Genomic DNA, 12,275 nt, shown 5'->3' on the forward strand with positions numbered 1-12,275 from the left:
TGAGGAGAGAAATGAAAAGTGCATCGAGACCCAGTGTGTTTGTGGTAATTTGTGACACATTTACTCCCCAGTTCTTTGTTTATTCCTCCCCCTTCTGTGCAGGTTCTCTAGAAGAAGGAGCAGATAAGCGAATTCACTGGTAGACAGCTAAGGATGTGGTAGGTAATGAATCTCTCTCTGTATCTCTGACTCCATTGTTGGCAGTAATTGGGGCACCATTCATCTCTACAGTAAAATGCCAGGAGAGCTCATCTCAAAGAAACATCTTTTTTTCCCCCATTATTTCACAACATATTTTTCATTGACAATGCTAGTTTCCATTTTCACTACGTCTCTCTCTCTTTTTTTTTTTTTTGGTGTGCTCTTTGCCACTTTTCTAAATAATAGTCCATTAAACAGTTCACAGTGTGTGTTCTGTAGAAATGTAAAAAAGTGATTGGATGGTACTAATTAAGGAGAGATTTTGTTTCCACTCACTGCAGATCAATGGTGGGTTACATTAAAGCTGCATTTTGTGATGAGTTTAACACAAAAGAACAGCTGTGCTAAATACATATTTCAAGACATCCAGGTAGGTTGCATAAACATTGCTTTCTTTGAAAAGTTTATGTGTTCCCTCTATAAATTCTACTTGCAGAACTGTGAAGAGACACAAAGGCTAATTATTCACTACAATTATTATTAATTTGAGTAGAAACTGTTAAGGATAAAATTGGGATAACTTCAGTTACTGCTAGTTCTTACTTTGAGTCCTTCAGTGTATTGGTTCTGCTATGATATTTTTCCAGTCTGATTTTTAACAAAATGTCCAACTGAATCAGATTTTCTCTTTTCTTTTTTTTTTTAATAATAATTTTGAGTTGGAGGGTTCAGTTCAGTAGCTTAATTGTGTCCAACTCTTTGAAATCCCATGGACTGCAGCATGCCAGGCTTCCCTGTGCATCACCAACTCCCAGAGCCTACTCAAACTCATGTCCATTGAGTCAGTGATGCCATCCAACCATCTTATCCTCTGCCACCCCCTTCTCCTCCTGCTGCCCATCTTTCCCAGCATCAGAATCTTTTCAAATGAGTCAGTTCTTCGCATGAGGTGGCCAAAGTATTGGAGTTTCAGCTTCAGCATCAGTCCTTCCAATGAATATTCAGGACTGACTTCCTTTAGGATGGACTGGTTGGATCTCCTTGCAGTCCAAGGAACTCTCAAGAGTCTTCTCCAACACCACAGTTCAAAAGCATCAATTTTTCCGCACTCAGTTTTCTTTATAGTCCAACTCTCACATCCATACATGACTACTGGAAAAACCAGAGCTTTGACTAGACGGAAGTTTGTTGGTAAAGTAATGTGTCTGCTTTTTAATATGCTGTCTAGGTTGGTCATAGCTTTTCTTCCAAGGAGCAAGTGTCTTTTAATTTCATGGCTACAGCACCATTTGAAGTGATTTTGGAGCCCCCCAAAATAAAGTCTCCCACTGTTTCCATTGTTTCCCCATCTATTTGCCATGAAGTGATGGGACCAGATGCCACTGAAGAGGAAAAATGTCAATGAATTTTTCTGGCTTAACTACAACTATCCTCATGATTTTTATCTTTACTATGTGGTAGGCTTTATTTGTTCCCAAGGAATGTCCTTTTCCTCTAAACAAGTTTGAGGAAATACAGTTCAGTTCTGTGAGTAACAATGAACATTCATTAAAGAGTATCATCAACTCTGAGAGACTCAAATACCTGGATTAATAGAATTAGAGATCAGAGGAAGAGAATTACCCAAATCATTCACATCAGTTTAGCCTGCAAGGACTTCACCTCTGACTATATGTGTGCAACTCAGATTTATACACATTTCTTTCAGGAAATGCTATTTTTAATAGAAGCATATTCTTTGTGCTACTTTTTTTTTTTTAACATTTACATATACACAATAGATGTGCACTTAGTTGCTAAGTCAGGTCTAACTCTTTCGCGACTCCATGGACTGTAGCTAGCCAAGTTCCCCTGTCCATGGATTTCCCAAGCAAGACTACTGGAGCCGGTTGCCATTTCCTTCTCCAGGGCAACTTTCCAGTCCAGAGTTCAAACCCACATCTCCTGTGGCTCCTGCATTGCAGGAGGATTCTTTACCACTGAGCCATCTGGGAAGCCCTTATACAATAGACACTTGATAGCAACTTTCTGCTCCAGCTTTAGTGTCACTCGTCTACCACAGTGTCTACTGCAGTTACTGGTTTACCTCATGAGATACTCTCATAAACAGGATGTTGCTATAACAATGATTTTTGTCAAACATGGTCTCTGCTTAGCTTTGGGTATGACAGGTTGGACTTGCTAACCTGAATGAGGTTGATTAAAAGGCTTGCAAGGGAGGAGGACTCCAGAATGACTTTCCTGATTACACATCTGACTTGCTGGATGACTTGGGACTAATAACGCTGCATCTCTGTCCAGTCATCAATAGGACTCTGCTTAATAGGAATGAATGTTACATGGCAACCCCAGTATGCAACTGGCTTCAAAGGGTCGCATCTCTTAAGGAAGATGCAAGCCAGGTTGTAGAGACAGAGAATCGGATGGAGAAAGGGCAAAATTCTTTCAGGGAATTGGATGGTGAAAAGGCAAATTTCTTTCAACCCAGACAGAAAGCTTAGGAGGCTATGGTTGGTTACAGAGCTCAGCTTTTCAGAGAAGACCACAGAATTCATACTGGTTTTGAATTCAAGGAAATAGTCTTTTACCTTTTTATTTGTACTCCAGGGCAATAAGATGAGAAGGAAATGAAAGTCCCAAGGGTGATGTGAATGACATTGTGTTTGTGTAGCTATATCTATGTGTATTTTTATGTATTGGGCTTCCCTGGTGGCTCAGATGGTAAAGAACCTGCCTGCAATGCAGGAGACCTGAGTTTGATCCCTGGGTCAGGAAGATTCCCCTGGAGAAGGGAATGGCTTCTCACTCTAGTATTCTTGCCTGGAGAATTCCATGGACAGAGGAGCCTGCTGGGTGGCTCAGTGATATAGAGCCCACCTACCAGTGCAGGAGATGCGGGTTCGATCCCTTTGTTGGGGAGATCTCCTGGAGAAGGAGATGGCAACCCTCTCCAAGACTTTTGCCTGGGAAATCCCATGGACAGAGGAGCCTAGTGGGCTATAGTCCAGGGGTCGTAAAACAGTTGGATATGACTAAGTGACTAAACTACATTTTTATGTATATTTTCCCACATTGATTATGTTGTTTTCCTTTACCACCCAGACATGTGAACTCTGCATCTCAGTTACCTTCTTTATAAAATCAGAATAGTGCTCTCCTTACCTAAGACTCCGCATGAAAACTTAAAGAATTTAAAAATAGTGTATGGGGAAGCCCTTTAGAAAATAGAGATCACTGTTAAGTTACTGTTGTCAGTGTGTCATGGCATGGCTGTGGTGGAAATTGGCACTGATCATACATGAGACAGTCAAATTGATTTTAATTGCTTCTTTCAACAAATATGTATCGAGCACTTTGTATAAGCAGGCAGTGTTTTTGGCTCTTGGAATACAGCAAACAGATGCATAAAGCAAACAAAATGTCTTACCCTCGGGGAATTTATGTTTGAACACATGTCCCTGCTCTTAAGGTCACTTTGTTCCTTCAAGAGGCAGAAAATGGTCTTGTTTTGGTGTGTGTGTGTACATGTGGTATGTTTTTGCGCATGTGTGTTTTTCTACTTAAAAGGGAAACAAGCACTGGAAAACGTCAGCCTTTTTCCAACTCTAAGATATGAGTGAGCAATAATAAGTGAAATGAACATGAAATCATGTCAGAAACTCTGAGGTCCAGAATTAACTGCTCTTGATTCTGTGTTCCTATGAGATGTCATCATAAATTCTATGTCCTTCCTTCTTTTCCGACCTCCACTGTACATGGGGTGTATGCTGTACACCCCCATGAGGTGTACATGGGGTGGTGGGCTCTCTGATGGACTAGAATAGGAGGTTGGAGCATCTCTTCTCTGCAGCTCAGGGAATCTAGAGACTGACACAAGATTGCACATCAGAAGGGCTCTGGGTCCCAGTGGTAGGAGTTAAGGGCTAAGATAGGAATGTGAGGGCCTAGGAGCCCTGGGGAAGGGATGGAGAGTCTCTACAGACAACAGAGTTATACAACACTAGGTACTGCTTTCCCACCAGTTGGCTGGGGATTATTTGGATATTATTATTAATATTTGGGCTCAACAAATGATTAATGATTTCCACAAGGGAGATGAGAATTGTCATGCACGAGAAGTAGAAAAGCCACAAATACCACATGGAAAAATCTGGAATGGAGTATAAGTTCTAATCTTTGCTCTTTAAGTCACTAGAGCAGGTTACTTAAAACTCTTGACTTTTGTTATCTTGATCATTACAGAGGGACAGACATCTCCAACATATGAGATAGCTATCACATAGACTGGATGTCTGTGCTTCTCCAAAGTGTTTTATAACGTCCCAGCCAACACTGAACCATTGCTTCCAGGGGAAATACAAGGCTAGGATCCTGCGAGCTTCTGTTCACAACATTTTCATCAACCTTGTTTTATGTGTATTTTGTTTAAAGATATTTTATTTAACACATAGCATTGAGTCATAAACATCAAGCTCACATCCAACAGCACCCTAACTCATGACCAAAGGAAGCTTACATAAGATGTATTTTTTTCTCTAAGGTACATCCTAGTTATTTCATGCTTCTGAACACTAGAAAGCACTTCAGCTCTGCATTTAGGAGGTTTTTTGAAAGGGTGAAATCACCAGTAACAATCACAAGAATGCAAAAAACAATGCACTAAATAAAGGAAGAGAAGGAACCTTGTTTACTGTGTGAGGTCAAAAACCAACAATCAAAACATCTCTTGTTCATCCTCAGCTGGGAATACATGTCTACAGTAGTTCAAAGTTTTCACTGCTTTGTACATATTTGCATGTGATCCTGAAAGTACAGGTGTCCAGTATTGATTTTGGAATTACAAATAAATTTTGGCAAGTAGACAAATTTGCAAATATGAAATCTATATGGAATGAGGATTGACATTTGTTTTAAAGAATATTTTATTTGCTGTTATGATCATTAATAGCAAAACATTTTACAAGAAAAGAAATATAAAACAGGAGTATAATGTTGTTTACATTTATTTACTCACACATCACTCAAAATGTTATTCCTGAATTTCGTACTCATTTTTTTTCTAGTTTTAATTGTTAATCTATTTCTTTAGTTGTCTGCTGCTGCTGCTGCTGCTGCTGCTAAGTCGCTTCAGTCGTGTCCAACTCTGTGCAACCCCATAGACAACAGCCCACCAAGCTCCCCTGTCCATGGGATTCTCCAGGCAAGAATACTGGAATGGGTTGCCATTTCCTTCTCCAATGCATGAAAGTGAAAAGTGAAAGTGAAGTCGCTCAGTCGTGTCTGACTCTTCGCGACACCATGGCCTGCAGCCTACCAGGCTCCTCCGTCCATGGGATTTTCCAGGCAAGAGTACTGGAGTGGGGTGCCATCGCCTTCACCTTAGTTGTCTAAGAATCCCCAATAATAACTCACAGTTTTAAGAGCTGTCATAAATTATTGCAGAAGTCTCTCTTGCAATTATAATTGTACCTTTATATTTCAGCAGAATTTTTACCATCTAAAACACATAGAGAAAAATATTCTCCTTTTTTTTTTCTGATTTTCCAAGAAAATCTAAGTGGCATGTCTTGTTTATATATCAGATGTTATGCTAAGTAGGAGATATGGTAACCTATGTCAAATATAGGACCACAAGATCATTCACAGTATAAAATTCAGAGGAGCCTAAAATAATGGCCTTTTAAAGGCAATGGGAAAGTTCAAAACCAAATTAGAGGGGGTTAACCCAGTACTAAGAAGAAGCCAAACTTCAATACATCCTCATCAAAACGCTGAGCCTCTTGATTCTCATACATTCTTCATTCCTTCATACCTCTTCTGCCCTGCCTCAGCCTCACCCTTCTGTACAAAGAGATCCATAATTGTATTCTCACCCTGCTTATTTAACTTATATGCAGAGTACATCATGAGAAACGCTGGGCTGGAAGAAACACAAGCTGGAATGAAGATTGCCGGGAGAAATATCAATAACCTCAGATATGCAGATGACACCACTCTTATGGCAGTGCAACTGAGTGGAAACTCCACATTTCACTCAGTAGAAACAAGTGGAACAAATCCCACTGACTTCTATGATATGCATTCAGGAGTTTGCCTTGTTTCTAGCTTTAAGGCAAAGATCTATCTAAATCATTTTTAGTTGATGAGGAACTGTTTAATTTACAAAGGACTCCTCATGCAAGAATGAACTTTAAATTGTCAGGTTTTGGCCAGTTCAGTTCAGTTCAGTTCAGTCGCTCAGTCGTGTCCGACTCTTTGCGACCCCATGAATCACAGCACACCAGGCCTCCCTGTCCATCACCAACTCCCGAAGTTTACCCAAACCCATGTCCATCGAGTCAGTGATGCCATCCAACCATCTCATCCTCTCTCGTTCCCTTCTCCTCCTGCCCCCAATCCTCCCCAGCATTAGGGTCTTTTCCAATGAGTCAACTCTTCGCATGAGATGTCCAAAGTATTGGAGTTTCAGCTTCAACATCAGTCCTTCCAATGAACACCCAGGACTGAGCTCCTTTAGGATGGACTGGTTGGATCTCCTTGCAGTCCAAGGGACTCTCAAGAGTCTTCTCCAACACCACAGTTTAGAAGCATCAATTCTTTGGTGCTCAGCTTTCTTCACCGTCCAACTCTCACATCCATACATGACCACTGGAAAAACCATAGCCTTGACTAGACGGACCTTTGTTGGCAAAGTAATGTCTCTGCTTTTAAATATGCTATCTAGGTTGGTCATAGCCTTCCTTCCAAGGAGTAAGTGTCTTTTAATTTCATGGCTGCAATCACCATCAGCAGTGATTTTGGAGCCCCCAAAAATAAAGTCTGACACTGTTTCCACTGTTTCCCCATCTATTTCCCATGCAGTGATGGGACCACATGCCATGATCTTAGTTTTCTGAACGTTGAGCTTTAAGCCAACTTTTTCACTCTCCTCTTTCATTTTCATCAGCAGGCTCTTTAGTTCTTCTTCACTTTCTGCCATAAGGGTGGTGTCATCTGCATATCGGGAGAAGGCAATGGAACCCCACTCCAGTACTCTTGCCTGAAAAATTCCACGGACAGAAGAGCCTGGTAGGCTGCAGTCCATGGGGTTGCGAAGAGTCAGACACGACTGAGCGACTTCACTTTCACTTTTCACTTTCATGCATTGGAGAAGGAAATGGCAACCCACTCTAGTGTTCTTGCCTGGAGAATCCCAGGGACAGCGGAGCCTGGTGGGCTTCCATCTATGGGGTAGCACAGAGTCAGACACGACTGAAGCGACGCAGCAGCAGCAGCAGCAGCATCTGCATATCTGAGGTTATTGATATTTCTCCCAGCAATCTTGATTTCAGCTTGTGTTTCTTCCAGCCCAGCATTTCTCATGATGTACTCTGCATATAAGTTAAATAATCAGGGTGACAATATACAGCCTTGACGTACTCCTTTTCCTATTTGGAACCAGTCTGTTGTTCCATGTCCAGTTCTAACTGTTGCTTCCTGACCTGCATACAGGTTTCTCAAGAGACAGGTCAGATGGTCTGGTATTTCCATCTCTTTAAGAATTTTCCACAGTTTATTTTTTTTTTATATAAATTTATTTATTTTAGTTGGGGGCTCATTACTTTACAATATTGTAATAGTTTTTGCCATACATTGACATGAATCAGCCATGGGTTTACATGTGTTCCCCTTCCTGGACCCCCCACCCACCTCCCTCCCCATCCCATCCCTCTGGATCATCCCATTGCCCCGGCCCTGAGCCCTTGTCTCATGCATCGAACATGGAATGGTGTTCTATTTCACATATGATAATATACATGTTTCAATGCTATTCTCCCAGAACGTCCCACCCTCACCTTCTCCCTCAGAGTCCATAAAATTGTTCCATGCATCTGTGTCTCTTATTCTGTCTCGCATATAGGGTTATCATTACCATCTTTCAAATTCCATATATATGAATTTTCCACAGTTTATTGTGATCCACACAGTCAAAGGCGTTGGCATAGTCAATAAAGCAGAAATAAATGTTTTTCTGGAACTCTCTTGCTTTTTCAATGATCCAGCAGATGTTGGCAATTTGATCTCTGGTTCCTCTGCCTTTTCTAAAACCAGCTTGAACATCTGGAAGTTCACGGTTCACATATTGCTGAAGCCTAGCTTGGAGAATTTTGAACATTACTTTACTAGCATGTGAGATGAGTGCAATTGTGCGGTAGTTTGAGCATTCTTTGACATTGCCTTTCTTTGGGATTGGAACGAAAACTGACCTTTTCCAGTCCTGTGGCCACTGCTGAGTTTTCCAAATTTGCTGGCATATCGAGTGCAGCACTTTCACAGCATCATCTTTGAGGATTTGAAATAGCTCAACTGGAATTCCATCACTTCCACTAGCTTTGTTCCTAGTGATGCTTTCTAAGGCTCACTTTACTTCACATTCCAGGATGTCTGCTAGGAGACTGTGAAACAACAAGGTTAGGCTCACACATTCTGGAGTCAGTGTTTGAAGTTGTATTCTGGCTCCATCACTTACTAGCTGGGCAGTCTTGGGCAAGTTACTGCATCCCTGTGTGCCCCAGTTCCTCACCCATCAATGGAGACATCAACAGTCCCCATTTTGCTCTCTGAGAAGAATATGTGAGTTAATATATGGAAAGGGAGTCTGGAATGTAATAAGCACTCAGTAATTCTCAGCCATCATTTTATCACATCACTAATTCCCTTGTGGCTTCTTCTATCATCTCCATAATCATCAGCATCATTCCTAGAGCTCCAAGCTAGACTCAGTTGAAAGCAGTATTGAAGCCGAATCAGGCAGAGCTTCTGGTGAAATGGAGAAGAAATAGCTTTATTGCTCTGCCAGGCAAAGGGGGCCACAGCAGGCTAATGCCCTCAAAACTGTGTGCTGTACCCTAGAGGGGATAGTGAGGAGTTTTATAGCAATGGTTCAAAGAAGGTGTGGTCAGCTTGTGGACATTCTTCTGATTGGTGGATGGTGAGGTAATTGGGAGTCGTCATCATCAACCTTTTGGGTCCAACCAGTCTGGGGTCTACCTGTTTGTGGGCAGCATGCAGTTAAATTCTCCCACGTGGTAGGAGTTTTAATATCTGCAAAACAACTCAAAAATATAGCTAGGTGTATCTCTGCCCCAAGGCTGCACTATTATTTTTTTCTTTGATAATCAATTTTTACTGAGGTATATTGTATTTATAATATTACATAAGTTTCAGGTGTACAACAGTGATACATAGCATTTAAAGGTTAACTCTACTTATACTTATTAAAAAGATTGCCCGTATTCCCTGTGCTGTATAATAAATCCTTGCAATTTATTTATTTTATTTTTAAATAAGTTTTATTGAAGTGTAGTTGCTTTACAATTTTGTGCTGGTTTCTACTATACAGCGAAATGAATCAGCCATACATACACGTGGATCCCCTCCCTTTGGAACTTCCTTCCATTCAGGTCACCACAGTGCATTCAGTAGAGCTTTCTGCTGTGCAGTTCTCACTAGTTATCTATTTTATACATAGTATCAGTAGTGTGCATGTATCAACCCCAATCTCTCTATTCCTCCCAACCCCAGAGAAAATAATAATTCAAAAAGATACATGTATCTCAATGTTCATAGCAGCACTATTCACAATAAATAGCCAGGACATGGAAGCAACCTAAATGTCCATCAACAGAGAAATGGATTAAGAAGTTGTGGGATACATATATATGATGGCATATTACTCAGCCATTAAAAGAAATGAAACTGAGTCATTTGAAGAGATGTGGATGGGCCTGAAGAGTGTCATACAAAGTTACATAAGTCAGAAAGAGAACAACAAATATATATTAACTCATATATGCACTGTAGTTTCTTGACTGCTTCTCCCTTGTCTCTGCATCCCCTCCCTTCCCTAATTAGCAGCTGTTTAAATCTGCCCATTGGAACTCTGGGAAGGTCATGGAGGCTGAATGAAGCCTATTTCCTATAATCAAGAAATGGGAGGCACGGAGAGGCTTTCCTGTCCAGGAGCCCCACAGGGTCCTGCTCAGTATCTGTGTTACAAATAATTTTGGATTCCCCAAGTCTCACTGAACATTTTAGTTTGGGTTCAGTTATGTTATGTGACAAAAGTAATAAGATAGTCATTCTTATGATTGAGTTACATTTAATGACCCTATCTTAGTTGAGCAAAGAAAAGATTCTCTTACTGGCATTAAAGGTGCTGTGCTGCAAGCAGGTAGGAATGATACAAGGGCAGCCTCTCAGTTGCTGAGAAAGATCCCCAGATAACAGACAAGGGGGAAGCAGAAACCTTAGTTCTCCTACTGCAAGGAACTGTATTTGTTGAATAACCTGAATGAGTGTAGGAAAAGGCCTTGGGTTTCAGATAAGAACTCAGTTCTGTAGTCATCTTGATTTCAGACTTCTGTGACCTTGAGCAGAGAATCCAGCTAGGCTGTGATTGCATTTCTGATCTCCGGAAGCTGTAGGATTAAAAAAATAGGTGCTGTTCTAAGCCACTAAGTTTATGGTCATTCATTAGACAGCATAGAAATCTAATCCAATAGCCTGAAACGAGCCGCAAAGAGTCAGACACGACTGAGCACATAGACCCAATAACCTGAAAACTGGAAGGGGATTTTTAACGACAACGTTGTGACACATTGAAAAGATTGTCTATAGACACAGTCGGGCTTCCCAGGTGATGCTGTTAGAAAAGAACCCATCTGCCAATGCAGGAGTCACAAGAGAAAAATGTTCGATCCCTGGGTCAGGAAGATCCCCTGGAGCAAGAAATGGCAATATGCTCCAGTATTCTTGCCTGGAGAAACCATGGACAGAGGAGCCTGGTGGGCTACAATCCACGGGGTCCCTGAAAGTCAGACACAACTGAGCACATAGACGCAGTCATCATATAGGAAGCCTTGCTGTTCAGGACATGGTACATGCTGATGGGAGCAATGGAAACAGTGACAAACTTTATTTTCTCGGGCTTCAAAATCACTGTGGATGGTGACTTCAGCCATGAAATTAAAAGGAGGAAAAGAGGACGACAGAGGATGAGATGGTTAGATGGTATCACCATCTCAATGGATCTGAGTTTGAGCAAGCTCCGGGAGATGGTGAAGGACAGGGAAGCCTGGCATGCTGCAGTCCATGGGATCACAAAGAGTCAAACACAACTGAGCAACTGAACAACAACAACAGCATGTTGGCAGCAATATATGTCCTTTTTCTTAGCTGGAGACTTAAACTTGAGATCTTATGGCCTACTCTTCAATCTCAAAGATGTCTTTGAGGGGAAATACCTGTGTCTTTCAGGGAAAATACATATTCATCTGGATGGCTATGTCAGCTGGCCAAATTAGACATCACTCTTGGACAGGACCTACATATATATTTTGGTATCTTGAGCCATAGAGGAGAATTTAATACAATGGCTAATGTATCACCACCATCACATTCATCTTACATACAACATATACGCTACTGATTTCAAAGAGAATGAATGGGCTGTTGGCAAGACAAATGTCCATGGAGACAAATGACAATCTTTCTGCCTTCTCTTTGTGTTCATGCAAAGGAGGAAGGCATGGCTTCTCATTGTTTGCAAATGCTCTCTGCACTTCCTTGTCAAAACAATCTGCTGCAATTTGAATAAAGGACAGTTTTGAAATGCTTCCCAACTTCACATTTTCAAGGGTAATATTTTCTTTTGAGTTGACAGACAAAGCCTTCAACTGACAAATGAATGTGCTCAAGAGATTGTATCAGTCCTAATCCAATTAACAATCTTTGAGTTGTTCCGTTATCTCTGCTGTGAATGGGATGAGTTATAGATTGTGGAGAACTGAATGTAATGTTTACTTTTCCCTTAAATATTTATTAATCATTTTTGTATTTAACTTTAGGGAAATGATAACTTCCAACTATTGTCCTGATCTTTAGAATGAAGACACTAACAATAGGGGAACAATCCTACCCCAAATCTGCTTTTTAATATTAGTTATTCTTTGGTTATCATTTTAAGATTAAATGATTCATTTTACTAAACCAGTGGATAGAAACAAAAAAGAATCACATGACTAGGACCAACCAAGTGTTCTGTTCTTCTCACGTGTGTGTGTGTGTGTGTGTGTGTGTGTGTGTGTGATTTG

At 40.9% G+C, this 12,275-nt stretch overlaps 2 long non-coding RNA genes across 2 annotated transcripts in view; both read left to right on the forward strand.

Moving 5' to 3' along the window:
* LOC145544560 (uncharacterized) overlaps positions 1-12,275 on the forward strand; it is an 84,219-nt gene that overhangs the window by 14,130 nt on the left and 57,814 nt on the right. The window lies entirely within an intron of this gene.
* On the forward strand, positions 974-6,970 carry LOC145544561 (uncharacterized). Its single transcript, XR_014081479.1, has 2 exons — positions 974-5,484; positions 6,039-6,970. It is a non-coding gene; the product is annotated as an uncharacterized LOC145544561 (long non-coding RNA).

This window comes from Giraffa tippelskirchi, chromosome 4, assembly GCF_054371585.1.
Source record: "Giraffa tippelskirchi isolate mGirTip1 chromosome 4, T2T-mGirTip1v1.2.pri, whole genome shotgun sequence".
Lineage (NCBI taxonomy): Eukaryota > Metazoa > Chordata > Mammalia > Artiodactyla > Giraffidae > Giraffa > Giraffa tippelskirchi.